We start from the raw sequence: 18,168 nt of genomic DNA, 5'->3' as shown, positions 1-18,168 counted from the left end.
TTTTTAATTATTATTATTATTTTGGGGGTTGGTACATCCCCAGCTCCCCTAAACATTTACATAAACCTCCAATATATTTATTTACTTTTCTCTCTCTCTCGCTCTCTCTCTCTCTCTCTCTAATAATATAAGTTAAGTTTTAGTATTTTGCTAGGTATCTCTTCTGTCTCATTTAATATAAAAGAGCTTTGGAAAACTAACATTGCACAGTTTTATATTCTGTCATATGCGTCTCGTCGTATTGATTTTATAACTCCAGCACAAGCACACTTTGCTCCGTGATATTCACAAGTGACTCAGTAGGAGATTTGATTAATTGCCGTCAATAAATCCATCAATGCGTTGCAGTGTGGTAAATTTCAGTGTGCAAGTAAAGCACACACAGGGGAGTGACGGATCAGTGTTATTTGTAACTGCGAGTGCTGTGTGTGTGTGTGTGTGTGTGTGTGTGTGTGTGCACTTTTAATTACTCTAAATTTTGGTTGTATTTTCATACAGCTAACTGTAAATTAGATCCACGAGATACAAATTGACTCAGTCTAAACAAACAGGACTGGAAGGTTTGATTGGCAGCCGAGAACATAATTATGTGAAGGAGAAAAAACGAAGAGCAGTCGGCTGTCCTCTGCACACGAGCAATTCAATTAGTGGCCTTGTAGCCAGAAGACAGTCCTAGAGTGTGAAGCAGTGAATGAATATTCATTATGTGAAAGTTCATTACGAATGCAATTATGAGGCAAGGACCTTGAAATGGAGTCTTTGTTTACCAAAGTTATCAAACATACTGTACTGGATTAAAAAAAAAAAAATCCTGTTAGTTTAAGTGGAAACAAGTTTACTTTATACTGCATAAAAATCCAGAAAAGGAGCATCTGATTTGAATGCAGAACTTAACATGCCACACATTTTGATATTGACGGACAGAGTAATTGGTGAGAATGACCAGTCAATGCAGTGTTGTCGGCACTTGGTGACAATTTAGAAAGTCAGTCAAATCGACTGGAACTTCACTAAGATTTTATCGCAAATTGCTTTGACTGCCCTGTGTTTGATCCCAATTTAATTCTGTGATTTCATGGGGTTGTGAATTAACTACATTCTTAAATAAAGATTGAGTTCATTTTAAAGTTTACAGGCTAAAAAGAGGGTTTGCCAAGTAAATGGCAAGTTTAGAAATAAAAGATTGAATGAGTTTCTCAGACTGTAAAGGTTTAATTGCTAGTCACTGAATATGAAAGTTTTAATGTTGCTCAAATTGCCTGTTTACTTGCAGTCCTGTGTTGTATTGAGAGCTAAGAATAAAGCAAAACTTGACAAATGACAATTTTCTTATCATTTACTCACCCTCCTACTTTAAAGTTGATGCCTTTTTATCATTTTTAAAGCACTATCCACTTTTGTTGTGTGAAGAAAGCGTGAACATTTTGCTTAAACTCACATTTTCTGTTTTACAGAAGAAAATACATTTTTTAGAGAGTTTGGTGCATCACAAGGATGAGTATTTTTTATTTATTTTTTATCTATTTTCAGGAAGAAATTGTATATATTATTTCTCTGTTTTCCTATGACATACTGTACATACGGTTACAAAGTAGAAAGCCAGAAATGCATCTGGTTGGATGCAGTTTCCATTGATGCTTGGCACTTTTAGGATACATCGAGGAGAGGTGTCTAGTTGCATTTTACGACTGAATGACTTTTGATGTGTAAATCAGTTCTCTGGGAAGCACTGACATACTAATTCTGTCTAATTCAAAAACACATGGCCATTAAATAAGCAAATATTTCTCAGTTGAACCTAATTACAAATCCTATTGCTCAGACTCATGTTTATTCAGATGTAACCTCTCACTATTTGGTATATTCTGTTTCTCATTTGGGTTTGGCAGTGATCTAGCAGAGGAGTGATGATTATGTGGTCAGATTGTTTTCTCAATAGATCCTTGATGGTGCTTTAATGGGGAAATTGTTCGGCGTGCTCATAATGTCTGTGATTAGGGAAATGGCAATAGACCCTTGACAATGGAGGAGTGAGGAAGTCGTTCTAGTATTGATCATGTTGATGACATCATCATGCAAAACACATAGCACACACACATGCAAGCATTCATCGGTTACTGACCTTGGTACTTGCTATTTAGAAAATGCTGTTCGTCTGGAGTGACAGTATCATCTATTATGGAATGGTTCTCGGGGTTAAGTGGTTGCTCGATGGTAATAAAACAGAATTGCGATCTCAATAAATCTTCACCACTGAATAACGTAATACGTAATTGTCGATAAACCTGAAACTGTTGGCTTAGTAGCACCGATCTTAAACTATTAGCTTACAGCCTTACCCCTTGACCTTTGGATGGTAGCAAAAACAACTCTCCTTTTTCCCTTCCCATTTCTTTGTTCCATTAAATATATCAGAATGTATATATATATATATATATATATATATATATATATATATATATATATATATATATATATATGTGTGTGTAAAATATAAATATAATGAGAATTATTTAATTTCAAGCTTTAAAATTAACTTAATTAATATATCAATCCCTGAAAACATCTTTAATAATATATATAAATTTTGTTGTAATACAAGACCAATTTCTTTTTATTTTTGACAGTCTATGTTTATTCAGGTCTATTTTATACATTTTTGCTGCTCTTGCAATTTTATTTGGTTTTAAATAAGTCAAAAGTACCGATTAAGGCTTTTGGTAGTCTAACTTTATTATACACACTTAGTTACTTTTTGTGTACATGTATATATCTTCAAAGTCTTTACTGCGGTCTTTATTTGATGCACACACATGTGGTAAGCATACAATGTATGTTATCAGACATTCGCATGCATGATGAATATTTCATGAGAAGCGTTTTTCCGTTTTCAAGATCTTATGTTACCCCACTCACAGCAATAACCCAGAATACAGAAACAGACTGTTTTTGAGATGAACAACAGTATCGAAACATCTGCATGAAAGATGACTCATAAACTCCCAACAGGTCATGCTGTATTTTATCAACGATCAATTTACGACTTTAATTTAAGCTTTGATTTAAAACCGGGATGACTTAATTAGTATAATGACAAGGGACCAAGATTATCTTAGCAAATGAACTGGCAAGCCAAAGTATTTGTTGTTTTGAATACAGTTAGGTCACATGAGGACACAAGCCTTTTCAATTAAACAAGTCTATGTAAAACCAAGCCTTGACTTTTCTGTGCTTTGCATGAAAAATCAGCCAACAGTGGCTAAAGTGTTCTTAGAAAACATGAAAATGAATGGTTCACCAGACGATTTCATATATATATAATTAAATATATAAATTATATATATATATATATATATATATATATATATATATATATATATATATATATATATATATATATATATATATATATATATATATATATATATATATATATATATATAATTTTAATTTATTTTATATTTTATATCCATACCATACTGGTTTGGAATGAGTAAATAATATTCAGAATATTATTTTTTTTGGTGAACGATTCTTCTTACTTGAATCATTTCATGCAGATCTCTGAAGTTCCAAGTCTTACGCTTCTCCAAAACATTTGTGGTCCTTGTAGCCAACTATGTGGCAAAACCTGTCGTTTCAGACTCATTGCTTGGACAAATCATGGTGATTCCTGGCTGTAGCACACATTCATGTCCTTTGATTATGCTGCACAAAGGCATGGTGATGTGTGCTGAAAGGCTTCAGTCAGTGACTGTCTTTTAGTGTCAGAAGAAAAGAAGAGCAACCAGAGGAGCCACAGCACGGAACAGCAGCGAGTGAATAAATCCGGCTTTGCGGGACAGCATTCCTGACTTCATCCCAACAGATCAGTACGCTCCATGGAGAGGTTCTCCAGCATGTTGGTGATCATCTCCCTCTGGTCCCGTACCTCATTTTCTTTCTGTTTGCTGCTCTTTGAATATATGGTGCCATTGATGTGGCTCTTTCTGCCTCCACATTGTATCTTTCTGTATATTCCAACTGTGAAGCCTTCAAAAAACTTTTGTTTCTTTTAGATGAGTGTTTTGTCTTTCAGTTGCCCTTTTTCTCTACCAACTCCAAAAAAATTACATATACATGCAATTCATTGCAGTTTTTAGCTGAAAGGACCACTAGTGACAGTAAAACACCAAACAAGTTTATCCTTTTTCACACAAATTAAGTATTATGATTATGGGGGCAGATTATCAATTAATTAAGACTTATTTTCATGCGGTTCCTTGCACAATAAAGGAACCGCTAAACACATGATTTACAAACTAATACATTATGATGTCTGCATCACATATACAGCCTCTATGTATGGCTTTTCTGATGTAGTAAACTTGCTTGGTAGCGCACCTTGTACTTACGACACAAAGCACTCTGGTACGAGTCCTGTGAAACAGAAGTCACAATAAAAGAGCTCAAAGAATTGTGGAAGCAAGCTAAAAAAACGTGATTGCTTCAGCAAATGTGTTTTCTTTTTCACATTTGCTTTTGTTAACAGTATCATTTATGTTTAGGGTCAGGTTTAGTGTAGGTTGTACAGTACATTATTTTCGAATTAGACATTTTAAACTAAAGGAATGTGGGACTGATTTTCACACTTGAGACTCTAGCGGGAGTTTTTGAAAGCAAAAAAGACTTCCAATTTTTAGGTGGAATTGTGGTTTGTGTAGCTTTGCACGCAATAATTAGCATTGTCACATTCCATTCCTATCCACAGCGTGCCGTCTTTTGATTCTTTTATTCACTCTCCCTCCATTCCCTCGCCGAAATTAGAATAGTAACTGAAAAGTTGCTTTTATGTGTGTGGAGAAGTAACAGAAGGAATTTGGTGAGGTGATCCCCTTTGTGCCTTGTTCATTTAAGTGATGTCCGGCTACATTTAGCGCTGTCAGACAGACTTTTTTCCTTCTATTCTCTGCCTATAAGCATGTTAGCGCATAACACTACGACAAGCTGGCATTTTCATATCTGTATTTGTTTTGTTTTTTTTTTGTCCTTGACTTCTTTTTTAACATATTCTCTGGGGTTTTCAATTGAGAGCTGTCTGCATTAATTAAAAACTGTCAGTAATAACTTAAGTTCCCTTTCAGTCGGTCAATCTCGATGTCACGTCGGTGACCGCCGAATTGGGATATTGCAATTCATCGGTCACCGATGTGATGTCTCCGTTCCCTTCTTCAGGGACATGTTTCAGTGTGCCAAGTTATTATTGGAAATAATTGGAACTTTTAACCATTAGCCTACCACAATGCACAATGTAAACAGAAATAAACACCGTCAAAGGTGAACAACTAGAAGTTCCGAAGTCCTAAATCTATGAGTATTTAAATATTTTAGAAGTTCACAGCTCAAATAATTCAAAATGTTTTAAATGAGGTCAGTTGCTTCAGTGGTCAGTGCTAATTGACTTTATGTCACAAGTGCTGTTGATAGAGCCTAACTTGTATTGAACCCTGAACATTCATTTAAAATAGTACTGAATGGGTATCCAGTTGATGCACTAGTCATGGCTATGTCCTTAATCAGTTTCGTGTAGATGTAAATACTAGTTATTATAAGCTTACCTTATTGCATCTGTCCAAAATATTTGGAATTGTATCGTATAGATAATCAATGCCTTCTAATTAGCTGATTAGCTGCTGCATTAATAAAACACAATCTGACCCAATACCAATGATCTTTTACCATCTTATGTGTAATTTAATGTAGTTACGTTGTTCCAGTAAGACGTCATGAAGAAAAAAAAAAGTTTTGAATTAAGTACGATTTCTGATGAACCGCTTATCGCTTATTTCCCATCTGTTAGCATTGAGTTTCTTGTATCTGAACACTGGCGCCTGTTGCCCAGAATAAGACATTGCTCTAGCACATAGTCACACAGTGCTGAGATCATGCCATCAGATAAGTCTAGAGTACGGCCCTGGGCACAGATTGGAAGAGCCGCTATGTAATCTCCTAATCCAATTAATTATTACACACAGTCATTATGGGGAGCAACGTAATCCCCCCACAAGACCCAATCCATTCAGAGACACAACAACACTGGAATGGAAGTGAGCCTTTCCCCTTTTTTCTTTTTGTGATCTTGTGCAAAAACAAAAAATAGGCTGTTTTTCAGAGGTGTTCCACTTCTATGAAGCTGATTCTAGTTGTTTCCTTCAAGAATAACCATCTAAGGACTGAAAAAAATATAAATAAAATAAAAACAGCTCTGTTTTTGTTAGTCTGACCTTTTATGAACCACAGAAGATGAATAAAGATCAATGAAGTAATGTACATAGCCTGAGGGCAACATAACTTGAAATTGTAGCAGCTGTAGTGAGTGTATTTAAAAGAACAGTTACTAAGGAACAGTATTGATAGGAGATGTGAAATTGAGGGGTTTTGTTGTATTTGTTTTGACTGGCTATCTCACCGACAATAATGTGAGTATACCAACATTTTTAAGTCCTTTCTATTGTGTTTTTGACTGTTATTACTGTGATGAAACACTGGTTGATACCTAAATAAATAGACTTCTTGTATGAAAAAAAAAAAAAATAATAATAATAATAATAATGTAGGCCTGGATAAATAATTTATTCTTAACATGTAGTGACTTTAATGGTATAGTTTACCCCAAAATTAAAATTCTGCCATTTATTCACCTTAATATTCATTCCAAACCAGCCTGACTTTCTTTTTTTCTGGGCAACATAGAAGATGTTTTGAAAAGTGTCTCTGGATTGATTGATTGATTGATTGATTTGTGTGTGTGGGGGGGGGGGTGCTGCTGTCTGTGCATCCATAAAAAAACTATTTTAACAGTTAAACAATTTAGTTCATAATAGCCTGCTATACAGAAATTTATTAATTGATTAACAGATGATGACAGACTGCAGCAGGTTTATACAGTAGGATGCTGTCACGGGAATGCACAGATACTGACAAGCATTTGATTATTTTTCAAACTATTTATTTTCACTAAAGACATAACTGACTGTGTTTAGTGAAAACTCACCAAGATGGACATTTTACATATACAAAGCACAAAGTAGCCTATATTTGTCTGTATTTCAGTCCGTCTTTAATCGCGGAAAAGGAAATCGCTTGGGAAACAGGATCTCTTCTGCAGCTCAGTGCAAATTTAACTTGATTTTTTTGTATCAAGCAAGAAAGGAAGGAGATTGTACATGACAGTCACGTTACATGATTTGACTTATTTGGATGTTATGTAGAAAGGCTGACAGCGCATCGCATAAAGGAAAGGAACATTCATATGTTTTCATAACTGCTGGCCAAAATCAAAACCGAAACTGAAATTAAATAATCGTTGAGAGCAAGGTGGCCCGCTTTCATTCATTCATTCATTCATTTTAATGCAAGTCAATGGGGTCCCTTTTTTTCCCCTGATTCTTTCGTAATATATTCTGTTGTGTTCTACAGATTTGGAATGACATGAGGGTGAGCTAAATGATGACAGAATGTTTATATGTAAATAAACTATCTCTAAGAACTTTAACGGCTTAAAAAATGTGCATGGACAAAAATCATTTTGGCAAATATTGTGAAAATCTATAAAACTTAAATTATGATGTTACAGATGGTCTAGTCTTCTCTCCAGAGCCTGATTACTTTAAAACTTTATGGCCCAGCTTTATGTGAAGGCTGTTTTTATTTACTCTCGGATTAAAGTCAGCTCTTGTTACATGGGGAAAGGGTAATTGAAACAGCAATGCAACATTTAATAAAAGAAGCTAAATGTAGCTCAAAATAACAAGCTTGTATTTTATAAATGGTTTCCTACTGTCTTCCTCTTTTGCTTCTGGTAAACAGTATTAATTATGCGCCAGACACACAGAAGTGCAGCAGGGAATTCAGTTTGATTCCTGCAGAATCTTCAGTCTGCTCAGAATTCTTTCTTGATGCTTGATTTTTTTTATTTTTTGGTTTGTTGCTTAAATTGGATTTTGCAATTTGCAAATGGACCAGATGTCTGCAAGTGAATCTGTCCGACTCTCCGGAGATAGAAGCCGACTGTCTGGAGAGCCCAGCTGATTTGTTCTCATTTCTCATTGCAGACGTCACTGCCATTAATTGAGACAGAGGACTGTGGGTCTGGCCAGCCCATAACTCCAGACCCTAATGAGAATTGCATGTATTGTCCAAATTGCACACTGCCTTGCCAATCCAGACAGTCCTGAGCTTTGTGTAGGGTGAGGCAACCTGCAGTGTACGTATTTAGTGAAATGTGTTAGAGCATGCATACAGATACTGAGCTGTTGGTTGAAGCATTAAATGCCAGTGATTGTGCTTATATACGTCTGTTTGACTTCAGGGGTTGAAGTTCCAAGTTTCCATAGTGTTAAATGCAACAGATGCAATATAGCTCTTAGTCTATAGCGTTCACAATGAAATATACAAATTCAACTAAAATGCTTTAATATGCACAAGTAACAGTGTATAGCATATTGCACCACCTACAATTTTAATGCAGAGACTGAAGAGAAAATAAAGAAATAAAATAATTGTTTTATTGTAAGGCTTTGTGTCGACCAACCTTTAGCATGTTCCCTACCTTTTATGTTCAACGTATGAACCCCTCCGGAATTACTTTTTACTGTAATAACATTTTCAGTAATTTATGTGGTTACATTAGTTGTACATATGGCCATTACTTAAAAGCATTTCCATTTGCATTAGTCTTACAAAATGCTATTTTCCTGCAAAAACAGGGACAAACTTTTTTCTGAATGGACGAGGTGCATGGAAGAAAGGGTGTTTAGCTCAAAGGGAAGTTTGGGTGCAAGGAGGCTGTGGTGGGGAAAAAAGCTCTCTGAAGTCTATTCATGGTCCAATGATTCAATGGGATTCCTTCTTTCTTATGTCCGGAGCACCCAGAGCAACCCTGGTATACATTCCCAAATAGCCACTGTCTCCCGGCTAAGTGTGTGATTTGTCATTTGGGACGAACCCCAGAGTTCTTTGCAATCGGGAATGTAGACTAAGCACTGCATCCTCCACTTTTGGGCCTTTGTGGGACAGAATGTTTACGTTGGGTTTGAATGCTGGCTTGAAAACCTTTACTTAACTTAATATCCTTTTTACAGAAATTACAGACATCTGTTGAACTGTGACTAATTTTCACTTGGCCTGAGCATGTTCCAAAGTAACAACAGAGTCCCGATATCTAATTATAAGCAGAGGGATCGTTTACGCTGTCGTTGAGGTATAGTAATTAAGTCCCCAGTGTGATTCCTGCTGAGATTCTTGGCTTACCCATCACAAATGTTAATCTGCCTGATATTTTCACAAGAACACTGTGGAGGAAAATGTCAAGAGAAATAGTAAATATTAAGGGGAACCATTCAACTTAACCTGTCATTTTCCTCTCAAAGAAAATTAGACTGAAATTAGAGAGCACTTTGTGCTCCTGCTGCCCCCATTAGAACCATTTCCACCCATTTTTTTTTTTTTTAACCCTTGTATTACTTTTTATCTGGCAAGTGTTTCTCAGTCGAAGCTGTTTTTCTTAGGCGAACCACAACTCTGGGGTTGCCCTTGTAGTAATAGAATCTCTATCCCACAGGTCAAAAGCCCTGGATCAGTCAGACCTATTGAAATTCTTGGTGAAATCGAGGCATTCCATCTTTGGGGAGCGGTGTTCATCTAACAAATTGATAAATGAAGCTGTCATGCGATGCTTGTGTCAGGAATCTGACTGACAAATGCAAGCAAGAGGTTTGCAATTCATTTGCATTCCAGCATCCGTAAGAACCACCCACCCAGAATTGATTGCCTGAAATTACATAATGTTCCTGTGGCTCAGTGGTAGAGCATTGTGTTAGCAGCGCAAAAGGTTGTGGGTTTTAACACATGTTAGGTAAAAAAATGTTAGCCTGATTGCACTGTAAGTTGCTTTGGATAAAAGCTTCAGCTAAATGTAAATGACACCTTTCTTGCCAACACCCCCCGCCCCCCCACATCGAGATAAATTCTGCCATGCATTTAAGACCATGAATCTATTCCCAAAGCCCAGACTGGTATTTTGGACTAATCCTCTCACTAGTACTTCTAATCCCTGGTTTAAACTTTAAACTTTAACAGTCACTAATTAAACACTGAGGGGTAAATCCGGAGACCAACTTTGTGCCATGATTCAATTTGCCAAAAAGGAATCGAGCTGTCTACAAATACCAACTTTTTTTTTTTTTTAAATGATTTTCCTGACATGCATACTGTATTAGAGGCCATTACTTTACCTCACCTCACTAAAGATACTTCTTAAACTTTTAGCAACCGTCTTAATTGTCTAGCTGACTGATGGACCACAACAGGATGAAAACAATCCTGCATACCAATGGGTTCCTGAAGCACCCATGTGGTGTTAAATTCCAATTGGTTTTGGGACTGTCAGAGTAGATTACCTCTAGTATTTTAAGCTGATACACTCTCATCCCTGCTCAACCCACATGGCTTTAGATTGTCTTGGCGTACCAATTTTCAACTCAAATGCCTGCTCGCATAAAGAGGAGGCTGCAGCCATACAGTACACATTTGTGGGTGTCTACTGCAGACCAAGGTCACTTAAAATCTGTAGGTTCATTACACTATGGCCAAAGTGAATCTAAGAAAAATCTCTGCTGTCATTTTTTAATGGATCAAACTCAACATTCTTCAGATTGCCCTCCCTTCTACCACCAGTCCCTAGCTTACATATTGAACTGTCTTTTTCTTTTTTCAGTCAAATAGGGCTTTGCATGAGCAAATTCCTGACTGATCAGAAACAATAGCTAGTGATCAGCAGGGGTAGAGTGAATGTGGGCCAGCGTTTGAGCTTAGTGGTCTCAGGCAGAAACCCACCATCCTCCCCCTCACAACTACCTCTTTTCTCAGCCTTTAACCCCCAACTACTGCCCCTCCTGACTCAAACCTTAATAGCTGGGAAGGCTGTGTGACAAAGGGAACAAACAGGCATGTAATACTGCCCGTTCCTTGCAGATGACACGGGGGACAGGAATGTGAAGAGTTGGAGGTGGAGGGGTGGGTGGGGTTGGCGTCAGTAAAAGGCAAGGAGCAGAGAGCCGACTGCCAGAGCCCACTGTCAGATTAGAGCCATTAGCATGACTGTGGAATGACAGGGAGCTCCATCCACACAATGAAGATCATTTATCCCCTGCCTCTCTATAGAATATTAGACTGGCCGTCCACCATCACCCACCCTACTGTAGATGGGACCAAACGTCCCAGCTGTTCACAGACATTCATAAACATAAAAAAAAATAATAATAATAATAATTAAAAAAACTGAAATACCGTTCTGGGGGATTTAGAGGGAATATTGGATTGTTGAAAATAAATAAATAAATAAATAAATAAATCTTAGCTTCCCCATCTTGGTCAACTGGTTAGGCTGGCTTATTTTGATGGTTTTAGAGGGGCTTTTAGACAGACCAGCGGGCCAATCAGCAAAACCATTTGAATAATAACTTAGCCAGGTTAGGAGTTTATCTAGACTTGATAACCAGCTTGTCAGATTAGGAGACCAGCCAAAGCATCTGAAAACCAGACTGGCCAAGCTGGAACAACAATAAAACTGTGCTGGTGTAAGCAAAATTTCTTCACCTAATGGGAACTTGTTAAGTGCATATGTAATATTTCTAAGATGGCACCTTTGACTCTAGTGACCCTTAACACTAAATGGAGAATGATGGAGCTTCTCATTAGTGTTAACTTTCATGCTTTTGTATAAAAGGTTTTTTGTGTTTTGTTTTTTTTTTGGACACAGAGCGATCAAAGTTTGGTATCTGACTTGCTAATAAATGTGAGTAAGTGCAACACATTGCCAAGTGTTCTCGATTAATGACAACCCTGTCATGATCCATCTATTCCGAATACAGACACCCTTGTTTCCCAGTAGGGCATGCATGGTAATGATTGAACTGTGTAAAATACACACACACACATACATTCACATATACAGTAAGATAAAATTTTCTTGGATTTCAGGGTATTGTTAAGGTAAAGCAAATAAAAACTCCCAGAAAGAGACACTTTTCTCAAGGGTGTCCACAGTGGCTCTAAGACCACCCAAACACTGCTCAGTTCAGGCTTTACTTCTTCCATGCTGTTGTCTACAAGGTCAGTCCATTTACCTCTCCCACTCCTTCTTCCTCCATCAGCCCCATCTTTGTTTTTCAACCACATGCTCAGCAATCATCAGTCTTCATCCCTGCATTTCTGTCAAATTAGCCCCCCCATGATGGCCCACTTCAGAGTCTAACTCCCCCTGATGACTTATCCCCCCACCCCATTCCTATCAGATATTTGTCTGAAGCATTTGGTTCTTTGTGATTTCATTTCAACTTTATGACTGAATGGGTGGAAGAGACAAAAATATTTACAAGTCTACATTTACAAGACACAAACCTTTTTAAGAAAACAAAATCATCATAAATATTATTAAAAAATTAAAAAAAAAAAAAAACAGTTAAAATAACTAATGTGCTGTAATATGATAACTTGTCATACAAACTTATCACACAATCATACAATAACTTTGTGTGATGAAAAAAAAAAAAAAAAGAAGTTATTATTCAATGATAGTCTTGCCATCCAGTTGGCTATTAAACACTGTAACTGGATCAAGTCTTGAGAACCTATCTGGTTCATGAACAAATCATTCAGACTACTTCTCTTGTAAATATTGGATCAACTGATTTATTAAAAAGATTTGTTTCAAAAGAACAGTTCTCTGCTCGCCAAGCAGAGTTAGAGTGAATGCCAAGGTTTGCAGTGCATAATATCTTAGATTTATGTCTGTTCCTGACAGAAAGCTATCATATGGCTTTAGACAATGTATGAATCACTTATATGATATTTTGGGGTCATTTTGAAGCTTGACAGCCCAAGTCCTACCTCGGTGGCCAGGCTATAGTCCATAAATTCCTCTGTTGTGTTCAATAAAAGTAATACATCAGTCCATTTAAGCAGGGGTGCCCGCTCCTGCTCCTGGAGGTCCACCTTTCAGCAGAGTTTAGCTCTAATCCTAATTAAACACACCTGAACCAGATAATCAGGTAAGTGTATTGGAGATCAGCTCTGCAGAAAAGTTGCCTTCAGGAGCACAATGGAATACATTTTGAATAACACCCACCAGAAGACTCTAAACCATGATTACAGCAGTCTTCTTTTAGGTCTAAAATCTTGACTGGTAAATTTCAGTTGCTGAAAAATATTTAGTGTGCATGCCATGCAAATGCAAAGATGTGGTCACAGGATAGACCAGTCTAATTAGTCAGCTCCAACTTGCATCCATTTTCTAATACTATGTTGTGAAGTAATCCTGTATCCCAAGTTGGGATTCACTCTAGAGCTAGGTCACAGAACCAAACCCTATCTGAGGAATTCCCTCGGGAGTGACCAGAACTTTTAACGTCCTCAAAATCTCTCAAACATCCCTTTGTCTCGATAATAATCGGATGGTTAAGGGACAGTGCAGGAGAGGGCCTGTGGAAACAGAACTGCTATTTTTTTCCACCACACGCTAATGGCTTCAATATAAAATTACTGTCTTGAGGTTTAGAGTCTCAGAGAATTATTCATGTATTCCGCCCCTCTACAGATGGCCCCAGCTCTAGTCACTGCATATGTACATCTTGTGTACCTTTGAAATTCACCTCATAGAATTTAGGATTATTTTCAGTGCAATTTCACTGAAGTGGATCTTAGACGTGAAGTGGATCTCAAACTTAGACTGGTTGTTTTGGTCACAAAGGGCTAAAAGGCATGACCGGTGATAATGTAGACCCAGATGTGATGTGGATTTCTGGGAAAGTTCTGACTGGTCTCTAAAGTTTTGCCTGTTGGTTGTAGCAGCATCACACAGCTCAGCTGTTAGCAAGAGACAATTATAGCAACCTGTTTGAAAAGCTGGGGGGAATGTTACATATTAATCTAATTGCATGTTGTTATACATTTAACCCATAGCAAATTTTTTACTTAATTACTACATTTAGCCTTTGAAGGGATGGGAACAAGTCATGCTAAATTATTCTTTTCATAGGTAAGAAAACAGTCTAAATCTAGTGGTCTGAAGCTGTGGAGAGCTGGTTTACGTTACTAGGCCACCCTGACCGAACACGTGTTGAGTGAAAACAACAGCACCTACCCTGTCAAAGCCATTGAGACCAGGCTTTTTAAAAACAAAGTTTATCCTAGTTTTTTTTTTTTTTCTTTCACTGTAAAAATACATTGTTAGCGCCATGGACTGTTAACACTGCACAGTATATTACTCTTAGATTTATTGTCACCATACAAAGGTGGATTTTGCTTGTGCAACACTTCAAAATTGTTTTGCTAAAGATTGCTGACTGGCTTTTTCCTGTCCCATTTGCTCAGCTCTGTTTTTCTCAACAGTGGGCCGAAGCATATGGACAAGAGGAGCAATGTTTTACAGACAAAACACAGCATGAGTAAAGTGCTGTCTTTTTTGTTCTTGAAAGGCGGAACCAGAACAGACTCTGCGGCTAGCGACCAGTTTCTGTACATCCATGACACAATACATACTCAGAGGAGATTGATGATTTATTGGCTCTTGTGAGAGAACAATTCATTTAGTTGGTATATAGCAGTGGTTTTCTATAGGCCAGAATCACCCTCACTCTGATTCATATACCTCTGTCGGCTTTATGGGGCTTTTTTATATTGGACTTTCGATTAGGATCCGAGGCAAAAGATGAATTTGCATGCATGCACAGAGAGAGCAAAGCTGTTCTTTGAAAAGATGCCAGCCAGGCACTTTTTGTACAGGACAAGCACTGTGACTAATTTATGATGATGGTTTTGCCTGTTTGAAGACCCCACCCCCTAAACCCTGGTCTTCTAGACAAGATGCAATATTAAAAGCACAGTTTAAGGTAATTAAATAATAGAAAAAAAAAGTTATAGTGTACACTGTAGTATAACATGCATAGATAAACAACAAATGTGGTAATAATTGATTTATAACACAGTTATAATACAGTAATAGAATGCCCAAAGAAGATACTTAAAAATGCATATAAAAAACAACTCATAAATGCCTGTGTGGACCAGGTATCATGATTCATTTAGATTTTGCTGCCCAGTGAACCAGAATATGTTTAAAATGTTGCAGTTTTTTTTTCTCTCTCTCTTTTTTTTTCCAGGTAGAGCTCTTCCATGCAACTTGAGTCTCATTCCCCTCCCCACAGCACCACTCTCGCCACTGCTTCCAATTGCCGATTACATAGTCCACATTCCAGACGTTTCATGGAGGGGGGCTCTGACCCAGCTTTGACAGATCAGCAGTTAGTGATGATAGTGGTGGTCGCCTGGGATTCACTTGCTTGACTTTCATGTGGCCTGGCGACTTGACATTTGTCAACTGACCCCTGAATCCACGTCTTTCATTGTGCTGGCCTTTTAATGGCTTCAGATTAGGGAGCAGACAGCCAGCAATGCAAGGGGGCAATAGTGCAGCCTTATTGGTTTTTTTTTTTTTTTTTTTTTGTATTTTGTATGACCAGCTAGATTTGTTGAATGTGTGAAAAGAGTTTACCTGATGCCTCTAGGGTCGTAGACTCGGTCAGAATCGCGCATGATGCTTTCAATGCCTTGAGTGACAAGTAGGATTCAGATTTAAAGTGGGGTTAAAGAATAAGCAGCCAAGGTCAAAGGCAAATGTTTTCGCATGTTTCACTTAAATTGCATCAATATAGAAAAACAGGACTCCGGAAGGCTGAGAAGGACTTTATTTTTTTCACCATTAAGTGTACTTCGTCTGACAGCTAAATTGCACCTCTTCATTGACTTCTGCAATTATCAGCTTTTATTACAAATAGTACTAAAGTTTCTCTTTTTGTACCAAGAGTTTGGAAGGTATCATTTGCTATGCCTGGATATGATGTGACAGCACTCTGAAGGGTTATGGCTACATAAAGTGAGGTCTTGCTGACCATATTGGGGGTGGGGGGTGGGGGGTCACTTTTTTGAGTTTCACATCAATGAGGCAAACAGTCCCAAGTTGTTGCTTTACGTAAAGCAGTGTTTTTAGTGTGTTTTTATTTAGTGTATGATTTTTATTCATACATATATATATATATATATATTTTTTTTTTTTTTTTTTTTTTTTTTTTTTTTATATTTGCCATTGATATATGACTTAGAACTTTCTTTATAAGATTCACCCCTCCTAACTTAGCATTTTAAATAACTTTCCCTTTCATTTCCTATAATGCTAGTGTGATCAAAATGGCTTAAGTGACACTTTTGTTTAGCTTCTCCACATCTCCGGCTAACGCTGTTCCTTTGGCACTGGTAGCCTAGATGAAATCACTCATAAGGAAGAACACTGAGATATGTCTTTTGTCACTTCAACAACATTCTGTCCTGGACATAAAGGAAACAATAGAGGTGTTGCTAGGTTGCAAATTCTCTCAGAAAAGCAACCTTCTTTTGTTTAGCCGCTTTCGTCTCTTTGGAGAATGTCTCTGAGATCTTCCACTGTGTGGATGGCCATGCACTTTCTTTTGGGAAGGGTGTGGAAGTGAAAGGGGAGGGTTCCGGCATTGTTAGTACAAATGGGGATGAGGGTCCGTGAGCTGTCAGCATGCCCATTTGGCCTGAGGTTGAGGAAGGCCTCCTGCAGGCACAACTCTATGAAGGAATGCACCTCCTGAGGAGAAACTGTCAAAACTCTGAGCTCGCAGCTCATGGATGGAATGTCAGGTCAAACGCATCATGCTCCGGGCTCCTCCTCTAACAAGTGTTCTGTTATCTCCTGCATCCTGTTTTCTCACACAGCTAATTTCATTTCACTGTTTTAGTCTAGCAATGTGTGGTTTACAGTTACCTGATTTTTGGTCAGTATTCTTGTTTATTTCCTAGCAAAAGAGTAAAACTCAATTCGTAATTGATTCTTCATTGTTGACCAATGAATTGAACAATATGTTTTGCCCAAGTAACAGCAGAGTGATTCGGAAGGACCGCATTTTCACTGTTCTGTCCTGTTCTATACTTTCTTATAATTCTATCCTGCTGTAAAATAATAATAAAAATAAATATATTAGACTTAAAGTAAAAGTGTGGAGGGGTCAGTGTAAGAGGTTATTGAAGGAGGGACTATTAGGTAATACTTGTTTCTGCACTTATAAAATAATATTCTTTGTCTTGTTTTTATAGTAAAAAATATCTCAACATGATTTATTTACCTTAGAAGAAAAACTGCATATGATGTTAAAGCTTGTTTTCTCAATCTGTTTAGAATGCAAGTATGATGTGTGTTATATCACTGGCTTTATTATTATTATTATTATTATTAGTAGTAGTAGTAGTAGTAGTAGTAGTAGTAGTAGTAGTAGTAGTAGTATTATTATTAGATTTGCTTTTTCACTTGTTTATTCTAAAACCACTCCAATAAATAAATAAATATTTTTGAAAAATAAAATACAAGATCTGGTTGCTAGGGTGTTCTTGATAGTTGTTAGGGTATTGCAACATGGTTGCCAGGGAATTCTTGGTGTTTGCTGATTGGCCCAAATCAAAATAGCCAACCCTCAAGTCTGTCGATTTTAGTTACTATATTTGGGTCTCTTTTTTGTCCGTTTTATTGTCTGCCGAGTAGATCGTCTAAAGTAACTGAACATAATTTGACGCATCAAGGATCAGTTGTATACCATAGTTCCACATAGTTTAGGTTGCTTGCCATAATAATGGTGCTTACCTTAGCAAGCACCTCTACCCACATGGCTCAGAAAGGGCTTAAAGTCACTTTCAAATGTTCTTTAGGCTGTGCCTTTTATTTCAGGCCTTAGGAGAACCGCAAGTTCTCACAAGTGCACAGATACTTTGCCAAAATCTCTTTCAAAAATCTAAAATCCAGTCTCATCGCAATCACGTAGGGAAAGAACGTGTGTAAAAGCTGCCAGCTTAGTGCGGTGTTTAGCACAATCAAAGCTCTAAGGGGAGCCCAGAGGTGATCTTTAGAAGTAGTTTTGTTTCTTGCGGGCTCTAGTTTGTCAGGCCCCCGGGGGCCGATGGAGATGAGGAAGGAGAAGGCGGCGCTCGGCAGCCAACCTGGCTTAAGTCACTCTCCATTTCACACACAGGAACGCATGAGAAGGGGTAATATTATGC

General features: G+C 37.5%; 1 protein-coding gene across 1 annotated transcript in view; it reads left to right on the top strand.

Annotated features, from left to right (window-relative positions):
* Nucleotides 1-18,168, top strand: part of LOC109097263 (ciliary neurotrophic factor receptor subunit alpha-like) — a 152,190-nt gene that overhangs the window by 97,202 nt on the left and 36,820 nt on the right. The window lies entirely within an intron of this gene.

Source organism: Cyprinus carpio, chromosome A10 (genome assembly GCF_018340385.1).
Source record: "Cyprinus carpio isolate SPL01 chromosome A10, ASM1834038v1, whole genome shotgun sequence".
Lineage (NCBI taxonomy): Eukaryota > Metazoa > Chordata > Actinopteri > Cypriniformes > Cyprinidae > Cyprinus > Cyprinus carpio.
Note: the sequence above shows the minus strand (reverse complement) of the source record. Positions and strands in the feature narration are given on the sequence as shown.